General features: G+C 38.7%; 1 long non-coding RNA gene across 1 annotated transcript in view; it reads right to left on the minus strand.

Annotated features, from left to right (window-relative positions):
- LOC103279704 (uncharacterized) overlaps window positions 1-17,037 on the minus strand; it is a 158,779-nt gene that overhangs the window by 3,969 nt on the left and 137,773 nt on the right. The window lies entirely within an intron of this gene.

Genomic DNA, 17,037 nt, shown 5'->3' on the forward strand with positions numbered 1-17,037 from the left:
TTGGTCTACATCAGTGAATCTGTTCTAGTGAATTTTACTCCTCTAAGATGGAACTTGAATATGTGATATGGGATTGAAAATCAGTATGATGATGATAATAATAATAATAATGTAGAGTCTCACTTATCCAACATATGTAATATGTGATAGAAGAATCAAAATAATAATAATAATAATAATAATAATAATAATAATAATAATAATACAGTAGAGTATCACTTATCCAACATAAACGGGCCGGCAGAATGTTGGATAAGTGAATATGTTGGATAATAAGGAGAGATTAAGAAAAAGCCTATTAAACATCAAAATAGGTTATGATTTTACAAATTAAGCACCAAAACATCATGTTATACAACAAGTTTGACAGAAAAAGTAGTTCATTACACATTAATGCTATGTAGTAATTACTGTATTTACGAATTTAGCACCAAAATATCACAATGCATTGAAAACATTGACTACAAAAATGCGTTGGATAATCCAGAACGTTGGATAAGTGAAACCCTACTGTAATAATAATAACATTTTGGAACACAACACACCAGACCTTACGGTTGTGGAAAATAAAAAAGTTTATAAAAAACCAGTACAGGTGGTCCCCGTGGTAATTGGCACACAGGGTGCTGTATCTACAGTGTATAGTAGTACACTGGGTGCTGTGCCAAAAGATCTCAGCCAGCATTTGGAAACAATAAACATTGACAAAATTATGATCTGTCAACTGCAAAAGGCCGCCTTACTGGGATCTGCATGCATCATCTGAAAATACATCACACAGTCCTAAACACTTGGGAAGTGTTCGACTTGTGATTTTGTGATACGAAATCCAGCATATAGTGTCAAGGTCAGATGCCAGCCAATGAATGGAAATACAGTTTATTGTATAAACAACTCAAGAAAGCTCATAAAACAAACACAGGAGCTTGCAACACTTAAACTTCAGTGTGAAAAAGACATTAAAACTGAAAAAACTCCAAAAAACCAAACCGGAGTATAATCCGGATTATCCAGAGATATAATCCTGATTAAAACAAAACTGCTTAGATTCAGCTCAAAGTTGCAGGATAACTTGGAGAAGGCAAAACAAACTACGAGCCGAATTCCCAAGGGTCCAAAATAAACAGAATCCAAACTGGGTTACAAAATAGTTTTAAGGTTCAAAACAAACAATGTCCCAAACCGGGCCAAACTTTGCCACCAGAAGCAGTGCAAACAAACCGATGCCAAAAACAAGGCAACGAAGGGCAAAGAGTTACTCTAGGGTCAGGAGCCAAGCCAGTGACCGGTAACGGAGCGTAACTGCAGAACCAGGAGTCAAACTGGTATTGGAAGAAGAGCGTTACTTCAGGGTCAGGAACGAAGCCAACGGTCGGTAACAGAGAGTAACTGCAGAACCAGGAGTCAAACTGGAATTGGGAGTGGAGCGTTACTTCGGGGTCAGGAACGAAGCCAACGGTCGGGTAACGGAGAGTAACTGCAGAACCAGGAGTCAAACTGGAATTGGGAGTGGAGCGTTACTTCAGGATCAGGAACGAAGCCAACGGTCGGTAACGGAGAGTAGTTACAGGGTTGAGAACGAAGCCAAGCCGGAATAGGGAGCAAAGAGTAATGCCAAAATGATGTCCAGTCCAAGGTCCAAGATAAGAAGTCGTCACAGCAAAGTCCTCGTCAATGGGTTGACACAAGTAGCCAAAACGACGGAGGCAAAGTCGATTGCACAGTCCCAAGCCAGTCTTCAGGAACACGAACACGAAACCCAATGGCACCCAACAACCACCTTGCCACACACAAGGGCCCAATGGCCAAATGCCCTCTATTTATTTACAACTCGTCTTCAGAACTCGAGCCGGGCACCGCCCTTCCCACAGGTTGCTCCCATTCCTCATCCAAGCTGGAATCGCCCTGCCAACACCCAGACCTACCCGCAGCTGTGGAACTATCCCCACTCCTCCAATTACCATTATCAATGAGCCCAGTCTCCCCATCACAACCCTCTGGAGCTCGTGTCCATTCCATGCCATCCTCTTCTGCCCGTACCACATCCCCAACGTCCATTTCAAGCCCATCCTCTCCTTCAAAACCCTCAAATGAATCCTCATCTGTTGATTTCTCAAATATCTCTCTAAGCCTCTTTCTCTGTAACTCCTCAAATGAGTCTTGCTCCTGAGGAGTCTTTCTTCTCTTCCTGCTACTATCAGTAGTATCACTGACCCCAGAAGGCTCATTCACAACATATAGATCTCATTTGCTGTGTCATACTATGTCTTTGTATCAATAATAATAATAATAATAATAATAATAATAATAATAATTGTCATACAACGTCGTTGTGTCAATAATAATAATAATAATAATAATAATAATAATAATAATAATAATAATAATCTGGTGGGATCACAAACCTGCAAAGGTTGTGGAAAATGAACACGCAAAGATACTGTGGGACTTCCGAATTCAGACTGACAAAGTTCTGGAACACAACACACCAGACATCACAGTTGTGGAAAAGAACAAGGTTTGGATCATTGATGTTGCCATCCCAGGTGACAGTCGCATTGAAGAAAAACAACAGGAAAAACTCAGCCGCTATCAGGACCTCAAGATTGAACTCCAAAGACTCTGGCAGAAACCAGTGCAGGTGGTCCCGGTGGTGATGGGCACACTGGGTGCCGTGCCAAAAGATCTCAGCCGGCATTTGGAAACAATAGACATTGACAAAATTACGATCTGCCAACTGCAAAAGGCCACCTTACTGGGATCTGCACGCATCATCCGAAAATACATCACACAGTCCTAGACACTTGGGAAGTGTTCAACTTGTGATTTTGTGAAACGAAATCCAGCATATCTATCTTGTTTGCTGTGTCATACAACGTCGTTGTGTCAATAATAATTATTATTATTATTATTATTATTATTATTATTATTATTATTATTTTATTTGTAGACCTCCCTATCTCCCTGAAGGAACTCAGGGCAGTTTCTAGCATATATGGCAAACATTCAATGCCAATGAGGGAAACATACAAATTACATCAAAACAGATCACATCAAGAAATATAAGTGGCCGAACTTTAAACTTAATAACGGACAAAATTAGCCCAAACTAAAAACCTAAATAACCTATACAAACATAAATGCATAGTATAAATTTATCACTGGATAAAACATCTAAAACTAAAAACTAAAACCTTACAAAGAAATGAGATAATAATATTCTGAAACCATCCATAACAGAGTTTGTAAAACTAACGGGTCTTTGTTGCCCATTTCGGGTCAAGCCACCCCAAAGCACTTTACTGCAAAGCTCACATCAACATATTAAAGCTGGGAAAGGAAATGATTTTCCATCCCCAAGCTGTAGTGACAGCCACAAAGAAGTACAAGGGACATACGGGAACCCAAGAAAGGTGGGCCATGATATCTTGGCTCCATGCTAATCAAAAAGTCCTGGTGCTTGAACCTGGGAGCAGTGTTTCCATTCCAACAGTAATTAGTTCATAGGTAATTGAGGCTGTCATCTGAACCCTTTGCTAAATCCTCATATCCAGTTCAAATGATTACAAAATACAATCTTGTTCCCGTGGGACATTGGATTTAAGCAACACTCACCATTTTCCATTTGTATAGTGTCATCACAGATGTTCTGCAACCATGGATCCCAACCTTGGGTGCCCAGAAGTTGTGTATTTCAATTCACATCAGCCCCCATCAGAATAACAATGCCCAGAATAACTGGGCATTGTAGTCCAATAACATCTGGAGAATCAAAGTTAGGAATCACTGCTTTACAGAATGGCTCATGCGCACATTATACTCACAGATGCTTCCTCTCTCCACATCATTTTCAAAGCTGCACAAACTTCTATTCAGTTCAATCATATCCACCTTTGATATAATTTGTGCTTTTTTAAAAAAATCACTGGAATGATTTTGAAGCTAATGCAGCTATGAGGACCCCACAAATAATTAAGCTAGTTTGGTATCTTTCTTCTAGCTAATACAAAAACATACTTCATAGTCTGTGTGCCATGTCCTTGTGTACCAAAAATCAGAGCCTTTCAAAGACATGGAAATAACTAGTTATATGTCAATCCCATTTGCAATAATAAAATTGAATTACAGTTGTGTCATAAATGACAGATGGGGCAAATGAACTTTTTGTTACTTTTTGTTTGTATGGGGCTTCATTAAATGGCAAGGAGGGATATGAGTCCTGGTATATGCTGTTTTTTCTACTGCTATCATGATATAGTTCTATGCCTTATAGCGAATAAGTTTTGTTCTGGAAACAGTAAACACATATTCTTCTGATCCCAACTTTCCACACAACATCCCAGGATACCTAACTGCACACATAAACATGCATTAAAACAAATTACCATACACAGGTAAGTCTAGCTAGCTAGTACACAACAGAAAATCTGTATTCTCAAAAGATAATTGTGAGCTATAGTATCATATATAAACAGGTGCACCAGCTGTTACAAGAAATTTGTTTTACATTGTAAGAAAAGCAGAACTAAATCATGGGGAATGAGTCTCTCTCACAGGTAAATGTTGATCAGCTGTTCTGCTTGAATAAGATCACTCTGTCAGCAGGAAATGACCAGTCCTTAGGATACACATTATTAAAACTAGTTTAGCAAGGAAGAGTGCTATAGGAAGTCATTCCTAGTCAATGATTATGTATTTACTTGTCTGTGACAATGAAAGGATTGTTAAACCAAAAGAAGCAAAAATTTCCCACCCCAATCTTCTGCCCCCATCATACCCTAACTGACTGTACTGCAAATATTCTTGCAAGTTCTTTTCTGAAAGGGATTTAGGTAGAATTATCAGGTACAGTGGTTTTTACAGCTAGGCATGGGGAGAAAAACAGGAGTTGGAAATCATGGGCTATGACTAAAATGCAAGGATCCAGTAAACTGATTAGAGCGGAAGAGGGTGGAAAAGGTCTGGAAATGGGATATCTATTCATGGTGACTACCTATATCACATCAGAAGCTGGAAAAAGTTACTTATTTGACGTTAGCTCACAGAATCCCTAACATTCACAAGGTCACACAATCCCTAGGAAGTTCTGAAAGCTGACTAGGAGATTGTGAGATCCATAGTCCCAAAAAGAACCTTTCCCAGCCTGACCAGTGTCAGGCTTTTAAATAGCAAAGGAAAATGGTGACAAATATTTAGGTGCAAATGTGATAGGAAGAAAAAAATCTGACAAACCATTTTCAGAACTATCTCCAGCCTGGCTCAGCTACCTACCGGAAGGCAGGACAGCTTGAGAGTTAATTGTCAGTCAAGCCTTCTCTGAAAATTACCATGAAAAAGCCTGTTAGGAAATTTGTTCCATTGGTTAGCTGACTATACGGAACATACACATTTACCTTTTAGTTAGGGTCAAACTAGCATCCTTACTGATGAAATGGAGTGAAGCCTGGAAAACGCTCTGTGAGATATGCACTAGCAGTAGAATTAACAACTAAAAACAGGTTTCTATATGTTTAATGGTTGTGGGGAAAAGGAAATTTCTGCAGGCTGGGTTTCAGCAGGTCATTTAGCAACACCTATTGAAATGTCCTCTTCAACACAAAACTGAAGGATACATGATCCCTGTTTTGTTTGTTATCTAGCAATTCTAGCTGTTAGATGAAAAACAGAATGGAGTTTCCAATCTGGCTCCAAAGACTACCATGGTCATAAAATCAAAGGCACCTAGCCAAGGTTGGTCCAAGACCTTTCACTCAACTGAAATTTCATTGAAACAAAGAAGAACATGCATCTCTTTCATTGTACATACTTTGAGAATCCGAATAAGACAAAATTTATCCACACTACACCTGAAGTCAGCAAGATAGCTTTGAGGGTGATGGGACAGACAACACAGCATATATTTCTCATCTTCACTACCTTGCTGCTGCTTTCTACACTTAGGTGCCAAAAGGGACAGACTCATCCTGCCTGTTGATAGGATCAGCTATTCTATCCATTAGAGTCAACAATCAAGTATTAGGCCCAAGTATCACAACATTATGTCTCCCAATGATAATGTCCTCCCCCCCCCCAAAACACCTTGTAAGAACTACAACCCCCTTCCCCCCACACACAGCCATTCTCATGTTGTCAAAAAGCAGATGGTAAGCAGCGATGTATCCAACAATTTTCCTGTGGTTAGACATCTCACAATCTTCATCCACAGGAATCCTTGGATAATCCCAGTAGATTTCATCCTTGGACCCAACCCAGCAAAAGGAAAATAGTGGAATGCTTCTCTGCGATTCCCCCTTCTGTCCCACAACACAGAAATTGATGTGTTGGTATTGGAGATGGAGGGCAGCTTAAAATGTAGTTTCATTGCTACATAGTCAAAACAAAATTCTCGGCTCATCAATGACCAAAAAGTGATGGTTTAACTCTGACTTAAGCCCTCACAATTTACCAGTCAGATCCTGGCATTAGTCTCAATGAAAAATGAGTTGTCTTGTACTCTCAATTTATCCATCAAGTTCAGAACTAACTAAACACACAAGTGGGAAAAAGCCTTATCCAGATCTTTTCAAGTGAATAGGGAAGCAAGTCTATGTGAAACCAGACAAAATCCTTCAATGGTCATATGTGTGGACAGGAGAGAACTGAAAGAAACCTACTATGTACTACAGCTCAGAAAAGCTTTCATTTTTGGACTACAGCTACCAGTCCTCTTCAGGGTGAGAAGGGTGGGATATAAGCATGGGAAATGAATGAATAAATAAATACCTGCCATACTAACTCTGGGAGTTCTTTTTTTTCTTTTTTCTCAACCCACAGGATCATCCAGGGGGAGTCTAAAGGGAGGGAGTGGGAATGGCACCGGGCGGGGGGGGGGGGGGGAGAGATACCCATAACTGTAGATAACAGTCTATAACCATAACTATAAATATTGGTCTATATCTGATTTCCCATCTATGCTCTATAGGTGATACTTAGTTCTTTTGGCTCTCTCCCGTGGGTTGACTTGTGTCTTAATAGAACTTGTATGTGGACTTTAGCCTAGATTTTAAATTTTGCCAATGATTCAATTTTATAATGGTTTTTTATTATCATTGAAGTTTGAAGTATATAACCCCTTGGGTTTGATATGGATGTATGAGACTGGGTATCCTTGATATGAGCTGGTCATTGACCATAATAAAACTTTACTTACAACTCTAGGAGTTCTTCTCAACCCAAAAAGAACAATAGCTTCCCCAAGCTATACCCACAGAGTCATTCACTTCCAAACTCCTCTCACTAGTATTAGACTGGCTGTGATTGCAAGTTTGTCAAGGCATTTCATATTTAAAGATGGGATAGTAAATTATCATTCACTATGTAAATTGGCATGGCACCACAACCTGTGTTTGTTTCTTTGCTTGTGATAACAAAAGAACCCATGGTAACTTGGCCCACAAGCAGTTACAATTGACTTCAATGTGGGACATGAACCTTTGTCCAGTTTTGCCTCTTTAAAATGGGCATTAAGCATTCAAACAAACATAGCTGCTTTCTGGAGATACTTTATGAAATGTAGAAGAGAAAACCAAAATGTCCTTGCCCCCTGGTCCAACACAAAAACGTGTTATGTCTAATATATTCCAGTATGAGTGGAAATGTGAAAACAAACAAATTCAAAATGCAAAGCTTCAGTTGGCAATGTGATTTTCATTTTCCCCCATTGGCAATAGCCTGTTCATTTTCTCACCCCCCTGTTACTCATTCCAGGTTAAGATACTTACAGTGTAGTGTAGATTACTATAATTAACAGGTTAAACACATGACAACATTACTTTCCCCCTCTTAATGTTCCTCAGGATCCTTTATATTGTTAGCTTTAAAACAGAATAATAACTTCCACCAAGGCAGAAATTACCTCTGTGGGATTTTTAATTGTGATGGAGTTTCTCTTTTCTGCATTAATGCTGAAGAAATGAAAGTTAGTAAATAAAGCAAGCTAGCTGAGCTTCTATATCTGTACACTATTAATTTTAAGACTTCATTTGTCACACATCAATGTGCAAGCCTGATATTTAGACCAGTTTTTATATTGTCAGGAAAGTAGCAGTATAGAAACCCAACAATATATAATAAAGTGTAACTGTCTTCTGATGTCATAATAAGCCACAATAAAACATAGTTTGTAAACCAGAGTTTGCTTTCCTTTGTTTTTTTATGGCTTCATTTTCAAAGTTAGAACAACCACAATTTCACATGACACTGAAACTCCTAACCATGGTGATTCTTACTTACAATTTATTGAAACAAAGCAATTTCATAAAAATAATAATAATTTGATGTTGGCTTGTCACATAAGCTTTGTCAGGTTGACACAGCACTACAGGCCACAGGTAATCAATTTGAAAGAAAAAGATTCCAGATTCCTTGAAGTTAAACCGAAGCCCCATCTACTCATGCTGCAAAATTCAGAATGGTTTGGATTATAGGAGGGAGGGGGTGTCTAGTAAATGCATACCTTAATACAATGCATATCCACACAGAAACCATATGTCAAAAAAGTCGGGAGAAAGTCTGAAATTGATGATAAAATGCACTGCAGCTGATCAGTGTATGGGTGCTGCAGAGCAAAATTTCAGAACCAATATGAACAATGCTCGTGTAAACAGCACCACTGCTGAAAATTTGGATGAAGGAACTAGATATGGCACTCCCAGGAAGGTAAACAAACACCTTTCTCTCCTGAGAGGAAATTGCTTTCTCCTTTGTGCTTTTGAGTTGAAAGATGAGTTCCATCACTGATTCTCATCTGATGAGCTGCTGCAGTACAACATATTTCTTCCAATGGAGTAAGAAAAAAAGTCATTCTGTTGGATCATTTCAGCATGTGGGGACCTTTGTGGATGCTGCAGGAGCTTTTTAGTGGTTCCTGGGGTGTGAGTGGAAATTCTCCAGAGTGGAACTGGGTTTATTTAATCCACATTGTGATCTAGAATACGTGGCTGGGCAGAAGCAGCCTAGATGGGAATAGTCAAAGGAGAAGACTAAGAAAAAGATGAGGTGATTCTCATAATTAATTTTATCAGAGTGCAGGGTTTGTTTATTTATTTATTTACAGCATTTATATTCCGCCCTTCTCACCCCGAAGGGGACTCAGGGCAGATCACATTACACATATAGGCAAACATTCAATGCCTTTTAACATAGAACAAAGGGTTGTCATGTTTTGTCGTGATGTTCAGATAGGGTCTTCATAATCTTTCCTCATGCAATATGGACTGATTACATGGGTCAAATAAGGTGGACTCACCTTGCAACTACTGTGAGAAATCTACATGATATACAGTGGACTGACAATATAATTTATTTATTATCTCATACATTTGTATCCCGTCCTTCTCACCCCGGGGGGGGGGGGCACTCAGGGCAGCCTCACAACCAGCAATCATTAGATGCTAAACACAACAATGATAAGACAATTACAGTTAAAAACAAATAGTTAAAACATCAATGATAAAAACGTCAATTTTATATATATTAATGTATATATAATTTATATATATATATGCTGCTTCTAGCCATTAATTATGTGCAATAGAAAACAGAACGTGTTCTAGCGCTTCCAGGAAGCTCTGAAGTGATCGTGTTATTTTAGAAGTGTGGTTGCTAGATCTGATCCAATCCAGATTCTATATGTCAAACAAACCCACTGATATGTCACCAACTATAAGCAGCTCCCTTACATAGACTTGCTGGCAGCATCACTACTAATGAGGTCGCAACAGGGGGCCCAGCCATGGGACTAGGAGAAGCAATGTCATCAGCAATTCTCAGTGATCCCAATGCACTCTCAGTCCTGCTGGCCATCTGGGTGCCGAAGGGGCTCGAGGGACACTATCAGTGTGCTTTGGAGAAGTTCCAAAGCAGTTTATTCAAGACTATTTATCTAAGTGTACATGCAATCCTGGTCTCATCCTGTGTAAGCCTATACATAGTAGCTGCTGTTGCTGCTGCTGCTGTTTTGTGCCTTGGTAACATTTCATATTTATCAACAAATGTATTTTAATTTCTTTTTTATTTATACAAACAGTGTTCACCCTTCTCTTCAGGAAAAAAACACTATTATGACAGCTAATTGATGCAAAGTTTCTCTGGTCACACTTATTATCTTCATACCAACTATCTAGGGGATGTTAGGCTAAGGGCTAATAAGCATCCAGTGAGATGCATGGATCTCTCCAGTTATAGTCCAACTTTCCAACCCAGGTTTGGAGGACTGTGGCCCTTCGGATGTTTTGGACTAGAACTATAACAATCCTTCACTCTTGGCCATGTTGACTAGGTGAGAGCGATAGACCAAAAGTATTTTACCTGCACCTGCTCTAACAACTGGACTACACTGGCTTTCTACAACTAATACAATATTCTTCAGAAAGCAAAAATAGCCATTTGGCCCAAAAAATGGAATTGATTTTGGTTTTAAATTGCATTCATATGTGCAAATCAAGTGCCTAAAATTATGTATATATATTTACAACAAATGGCCAAAGAAGCCAAACCTTAGATTTTTGTGCCAAAATATATATACCTCTACAGATTTAAAAAATAAAAATCATATACGCAATTGCATATAACATAGTTAACGGAGGAGCTACAATTAACAGACTGTCAAAGGATCAACTAACAATGGCCGATAAGCTTCATTTAACTAATTTGAGAAGTGGAAGTTTTATTTTTTTTTATTCCAGGAAGGTAGCTTGTTTCCTTATTTCCTTTCAAGTGAGCCAACTCCTGTGACCTGTATTTAAAAGGGCTCTTTGTAATTAAGGCAGCAAGTCTCCAAGCGAACTGTTCTCACAGTGGGAGGAGGAAGAAAAAAGAAAAAAGGGGGGGAGAGAGAGGCTGTCTGACACTGCTTAACGAAGCAATCGGCATTCAGCCAATCCATCCTGCCCCCGGCAGGTTAGCACCCCAAGCGCCTTGGGCAATCTCTTCCTCCATTGGCTTCTTGTCCATTTTATGGACCACCGAGTCTATTAAGATCTTGGTCAGTGGCCCTATCAGAGGGCAGGACTCTTTTTTTCAGTGACTGCCCACAGACAACCAGAAACTGATCAGCCGTGTTATATCAATAACATTCTCACACCAGGTTGTGTAAATTGATCTTTTACAATTTCTCTCGGTGACAGTCTCGGTAACCAACAAGATAAATCATTCCTCCCGTGGCTTTTTTTATTGATTGCTGGAACCTGTGTAGAAATTACACTGTTCAAGCTGTGAACAGAACATCCTCATAAAGGAAAGGTTGCTATTTAAAAATTATATATATATATATATATATACACACACACACACACACACACACACGTATATATACACATACACAAACACATACATACACACACACAAAGGGGAGACATTTGGGTCCAGATCAAGTACTGTCTTCAAGCCCATGGGAGATCCAACAGCTGAACACCAGGAAAAGTGCATCTGGAAATAATGCTCATAAACTTTTAGAATTCAAATAAGGAATTGGCTTAAATGGTCATGTAGAGAAAGCAAAAGAGAGACACAGAAGCCAGCCCAGCTTTATGGAAGGTATGGCAGTTATAATAACCAACCATCTGTTAAAAACAGTGATGCATAAGAAACATAGCTACAAAACCAACTAGGACATTTTCTACAATCACCACTACAAACATGAACACAAATAGCTTTTGGATCTCATTCATCTGTGCAATTTTTCGAATGGAAATTATGATTGGAAAACTCCCATGCCTATTTTCAAGGAAGACACAGATTCCAGCTCCCACATTAGTGCATACATACTTTATTTGAAAAGCGAAAAGGATAAGCCATGGAGGATCAATCCAAATCTTTATTTTTCTCCCCAATAACCTGATCTGCAAGAATACATTCTATGCACTACACCTCCTGATTGCTAGACCAGACTGAGGATAGAATCAGGATCATAGAATCATAGAATCCTAGAGTTAGAAGAGACCTTGTGGGCCATCCAGTCCAACCCCCTGCCAAGAAGCAGGAACATCGCAATCAAAGCACCCCTGACAGATGGCCATCTAGCCTCTGTTTAACAGCTTCCAAAGAAGGAGCCTCCACCACACTATGGGGCAGAGAGTTCCACTGTTGAAAGAGCTCTCACAGTTAGGAAGTTCTTCCTAATGTTCAAGAATTTGGAAGTAATGTATTAAAAGTAACCCATGGAATCTAATGGCTCCTATATCAGTGGAGTTGTGAGTTCACTGTGGAATGTTATCTAAACTGTAAAGGAACTAGGTTCCTCTCAGGCTGATAGAATGTGATTTGCTGAGCAGGGATTCAAGCCCTAATCTTCTGGAGTCCTACACCTTGCAAGCTCACCCTTCATTACTTCCTCCGATTCCTTTTTGAAGCATCCAAGTTGATGACCATCACGACATGTTACGGGAACAAATGTCACTGTTTAACTACGTGCTGTGCAAATAAATGCTTAATTTCACCTGTTGTGAATTTCCCAGCATTTGGCTTCCTCAGATATATCTGAATCCTAGTATTATGAAAGAAAAACCCAACCCTGCTCATTTTCTTTTTTTTTCTTTTTTCTTTATTCAAATAGACATACATTTGTAAGTGTTTGTTGCATACAGTGCAATACATTCCAGTTATTAGTGTTCTCTAATCATTTCTCTGATAATATATATTTTAAGGGGTCACAGTCTTCTATTGAAATAACACGTATAAAGGTATAATAGGCTCTAAATTAATATCTGTTGACTCCTTGTCTACAATCTTATAATTTCCCCTATATACATTTTCATTATACCAACTTTGACTTGGGCACTTCAATCCTATCTCCCTCTAAACAATTTTTTTAATCGAAATAGTCCCTAAATTGTCATCATTCTTCTCAGAGATTTGCTCCAGACCATTGATCCTTTTATAAACTCTTTCCTTCCCCTTTGCAGCTCTGTGACATCTAGAGCCCTTCCCCAGAACCATATAACCCAGAATAAGACAGAAAATCCCACAATATGTGCTTTGAACTGGGTTATCTGAGGCCACACTACCATATATTCCAGTTCAAATCAGAAAATGTGGGATTTTATTCAGCTGTGTAGAGGGGGCCCTAGTGTGAGGTGTAACAACTGTACATGGCATTTCAAGAGCAGTCATTGTATTGGGACCTGCCAAGTCAACAGCATACTACTGTGGGAATTGTAAGCAGCAAACCACTATCTAAGGTCACTTTGGATAATTCCAGCTCTAAGTTCCATGTACATTCAATGCCACTATATATATAAATAAACAACAATAATAATAGACAGCTATAGCTACTGGCAGCGACTGCATCTGAGTAGCTTCCTGAAAAGAGGGATAGTAACGGAAAATTATTATAGACCTTGTTCATGAACTTTTCATGATTAAGGAATCTTTTACACTGCAGAATCATACTGTTACAATTTAATTTTAAATACTCTGGCAACATGCTATGGAATCTTGGGAGCTGCAGTTTAGGGAAGGGTATTTAATATTCTTGGCCACAAACTACATGAACCATGATTCTATAGCATGCTGCCAAGACAGTTAAAATGAAAGCATAATTGCGTAGTGTGAAAGTACCCTGTGTTAGAAAATGTAAATCAATGTGTGGTCCTGGTTTATATGTCTCGCCTCTTTATCCCTTTGTCTGGGTACAACTTTTTTCACTTCTTGTAAACAAATGAATTCAAAAAAAGGTAAACCACAATCTAAAAGCTTGATAATCAAGATGTCGTTTCACTGGGTCCCAAATGCTTGAGCGAGGGTAAGATTTTAATCTGGGGGCAAAATAAGAGCCATGTCAATGCCAGTTGTTCTCTAAAGGAAGGACGTTCAAGATTCAGGGTGCAACAGCCAAGAAAGCCCTTGCACTGGGAGTTGTTGATCTGTGGTATAGGTCCTTGTGCTGGCTTCAGGAAGTTCATATTACAGACTGCTTGTAACGGTCGGCTAACTTTAAAAAATAGCCCGTGAACCACTGCTTCAACAAGCAAATTCTTAAAGCTGATATTGCAGGGCTTCCTCCCCCCGCCAACCACTTTTCCCAGTTTAATGATATCAGCATCCCATAGAATATCTAGCAGGGTTGAGAGAACACCTCTCTAGAAGTTGGACTGCAGATTGAAGCCGCTCCAATCAGCATTGTCAATGATGAAGAATGCTAGGTGCTTCTGTCCAACAATAGCTTAGAGGTCCAGATGCTTCCCACCTGTACTCTTCTGCCACAACTCAATGTTTATTTCCCATTCTTTCCTCCAAGAGACAAGAATCAAAGTGATAAATGACAATACAGTATGTGGCGATCAGGCTTATTCATATAATTGGTGGGGATACACATGGATAGACTTGCCCAGGGTCTTCATATATTTTGCAGAGTTGATGTGTCTAGAGAGGTCTGCTTGGAACTATCTCTTAGATCTGGATTTAGATCAGGCAGATGCAGCCCTCATGAAAGCAACCAATTTTCACAGAACTGTCATTGTTACAGTTCTATATGAACATTACAAAAAAGACATTTCTGCCTTTTGCTTTTGTGCCAAAGAAAACCCATGGAGCATTATCTCTTTGATTCACAGAGTGTATTCTTCTTTAGTTAGTACAACTTCCATGAATTACATAGTTTAAAGCAGAATGGGGCAGCTGAAAAATGAGAGAATTGCTGTTTTCCCTTCCAATCATGAATGTAAAATATTTGGAGCCATTTTGGGGCAGTGTGCTTGACATTTCCCCCTTAATTCACCATTGCTGTGGTTCTCACACTACTCAGTCAATACTGTTCTGGGGCAGGGGAGGCTATTTCCTTTTTAGCTGCCCCCTTCAAAATCCTAATGAGTTTGCAACTGAAATACAGAAAATCACTTGGGAGGTCAGTCAAGTCTATTTTGTGCAATAACTTAAGCATTTGAAACCACAAAAGCACTATAAATTGACAAAACTAAAGGATAGCTCCTGATACAAAAAAGAACATTAGCCATGATGTAGATATAAGGTTAACCATGAATCTACGCAGAGAAGAGTTTCTACCATGCATCTCCCAAAATACTTTATTATATCTGATCTCAGGATAGATGGAACAATGACAAGGTCTAAGACTAAATTTCACTGAGCTCCTTTTGGGATAAACAAACATGTTGGGATATTTAGGTCAGCTATGAAAATATGAGCTTGCACATTGCAGCTGTGATGATCCAGGAAAAAAGGCAAAGCCTTAAAGGGAAGAGCCTGTCAACAACCAGTGAGGTTGTAGGAGTACTCTTTAAGAGCTTAGTCCTAACCATGCCTTATTTAGATTAGGCTTATAATGATAAAATTATACTTCATTGTTTATAATGGCAATGAAAAAGACATGAATAAGCTCTCTCCAGGACTCTCCAGGTCCTTTAGTGTGACTGTGGTCAACTTTCTCTGGAGGGGGATCTAGAAATGTGTTGAGAGAACAATTCTCTAGGAATCATTAGGTGTTCTCTTGCAAAATTGACCATAGAACCATACTAAAGGAGGAAGAAATTCCTAGAGAAAAGTTATCTCACTTTAAAAAAATACAGTAGTAAATTTTATTATTTGCAAATTTTTCACTTTCACAGGGATCCTGTGCCCAGTGAATGTAGAAGTCTGACTAATTTCCTAACTGTGTACTCAGTTGTGAAAAGAGAAATACAAGTCCAAAACTGTACATTATTCCGTCTTCTAATAACACACTTTGCTGTGACATGTATGGTTGTTCTTGTAGCCTTCTTTAGGATAAATAAGCACATTGCCTTCCCTTTTAAATGCATCCATGTTTTATTAATTTTGCATATATTGATCCCTATATTTTGGATCTGAGACACACTAAAGCTATAAAGCTATGTCTGTTTTTATTGTTGCTTTTATTGTTGCTTTTATTGTTTTTATTGTTATTTTAAAGCCAAGTGTATTGTTTTAATCTATTTTTGTAACCGCTCTGAGCCAAACCGGGAGTAGCGGTATATAAGTTTAATAATAATAATAATAATAATAATAATAATAATAATAATAATAATAATAATAATATAACCCCAGAACAGTTTCCCAGGGAAACAAGTAGAAATCTCTCTCCAGCAAGAGTAGATCCACTGATTCAATTCTGATTCATTGAGTCAACACATCGGTCAATCCCATTGATTAGATAAACCCAATCTAGTTTAAACAAACAATAGGATTTAGACCACCATGTAAGTACTTGCCCAACAACAGAGAGGTTTTGCAGTTTCTCTGCAATACAGAATTCCTAATTTTAAAAAATTGCCTACACCAATCCATTTACATAAAAAGTCTGTTTACAGAAGACAGAAAAAAAACAAAATATCAAGAAAGCTGCAGGGCTGTAGCTAGGGGGGGAGGGGAGGGATTCAACCCCCCCCCCCATTTTTTCAGGTTTTTAAAAACTGGTTTACTCATAAATTTCAACTGATTAACCAAATCCCCATGAGTGTCCACTGAAGTTTATTTATCTTGAGTGTCGACTGAAGTTTATCAGGAGCCTGATTTCTAAATTATTTTGCATTATGGAACTATTTGCTAACCCCCCCCCCACCCCCCCGCCCCATTTTTTCTGGCTATAGTCCTGGCTCTCTGTTCTTCAGCCCTTCCACAAAATATTCCATGCCATTTAAATATGAATATGCTTCTCATTCTTCAACAATCCAGTCTGACTACTTTACTCATGCCTTGAAATGGCAGTTCTCTCATCTGTGGTCGACTATTTCTCCAGTATGACAACAAGGTCCTGGAGCTGGTAATAACTTTATAATAATAAAATAATAGGTTACTTTTCACTGAAAGACCTTTCCTAATTGCAAAGTATTGTGCATGTGTCTCTATTAAGTCCATGGCCTACTTATTATGTGCGTTGACATCTTGCTGAGTGTGCCATTTTTGGGTATGAAAGTACATGGAAGAAAGCAATGTTATGGCAGTACATACCCAAAAAAGATTCATCACTGAGAAATCATTTAATTGCTATCTAATTAGCTAGTACTCTAGACTAAGAAAAACAGATTA

The sequence above is a fragment of the Anolis carolinensis genome, chromosome 3 (assembly GCF_035594765.1).
Source record: "Anolis carolinensis isolate JA03-04 chromosome 3, rAnoCar3.1.pri, whole genome shotgun sequence".
Classification (NCBI taxonomy): domain Eukaryota; kingdom Metazoa; phylum Chordata; class Lepidosauria; order Squamata; family Dactyloidae; genus Anolis; species Anolis carolinensis.